Consider the following 1,071-nt stretch of genomic DNA (forward strand, 5'->3'; position numbering starts at 1 on the left):
CAAGGATTTCTTTTCTCATTTCCAATCTGACGTCTTCTATGTCTTTCTGCAGCTGTTTCTTTATTTCAGAAGCTGCTGATTCACTGCTTTCAGCTGTGTGATTTCCAATTTTTTCTGTGTTAGTGTCCTCTGTACTTGTTACAGGTGGGCTTGGGTTCTGAGGTTCCATTTTGTTCCTTCTCGTCATTTTGTGTAGCACTGTCTTCTTACCTTTGTTGTAGATCTTTGTTGTAGTTATAACCTTCGCACGTACTGAAGTTCAGGATCAGCTCTACAAAGTTTGGACTTATTCAGCTGCATCTGGCTTTGGTCTGGCTGCTGTGCTCAATCCTTCCCACTGCTGCCCTTAAGGGTGAACCTGTTGTGCTCCTGTGGTGAGATGTTCTGCTCCTGGACTAGCTGGTTGGATCTATTCTCTATACTCTCCCCTGCAGGGATTGCAGCTGCAGGATTACACCTCAGGTGTGTATGCCAGGCCTGAGCTGTGCCTGGAGGAAGCAAGGTGAAGTAGGAGGAAGAGGAAGCTCTCCACACACACTCATGGGACCTGGGCCAGGACTGGGTCTGGGGCCTCAGGGACGGGGCAAAAATTCCTACTCGGCGGGCGGGGTGGGGGAGGCACTGCAGAGTGGTGGGTGTCGGCCCAAGGGGCTGGGAGAGGATCTGGCCCACTCTGCGCCTGGGCTGGAACTGGTCCCGCCTGCGCAGGGTAGCAGGAAGCTCTCCGCACACTCACTGGACCTGGGCTAGGACTGGGTCTGGGGGTTCCCGGAACTCGGCAGAAATCCTACTTGGTGGGCGGGGTGGGGGAGGCACTGCGGAGTGGTGTGGGGCGGCCGAAGGGGCTGGAGATGGTTCGGCCCATTCTGCGCCTGGGCTGGGACTGGTCCCGCCGGCGCAGGGTAGCAGGAAGCTCTCCGCACACTCCTGGAACATACCTATTTAAATGGGTCTGTATATCAGTATCTGTATTTGCTTTGCAGTTTTTAAAACCAACTGAGTGTGTGAATAGATGGAATAAAAAAATCATGCTTTAAAAATTCTCACTCTCCTGATACATTTTTAGTTAAT

This window comes from Octodon degus, unplaced genomic scaffold (genome assembly GCF_000260255.1).
Source record: "Octodon degus isolate 3935 unplaced genomic scaffold, OctDeg1.0 scaffold00058, whole genome shotgun sequence".
In the NCBI taxonomy this organism is placed as follows: domain Eukaryota; kingdom Metazoa; phylum Chordata; class Mammalia; order Rodentia; family Octodontidae; genus Octodon; species Octodon degus.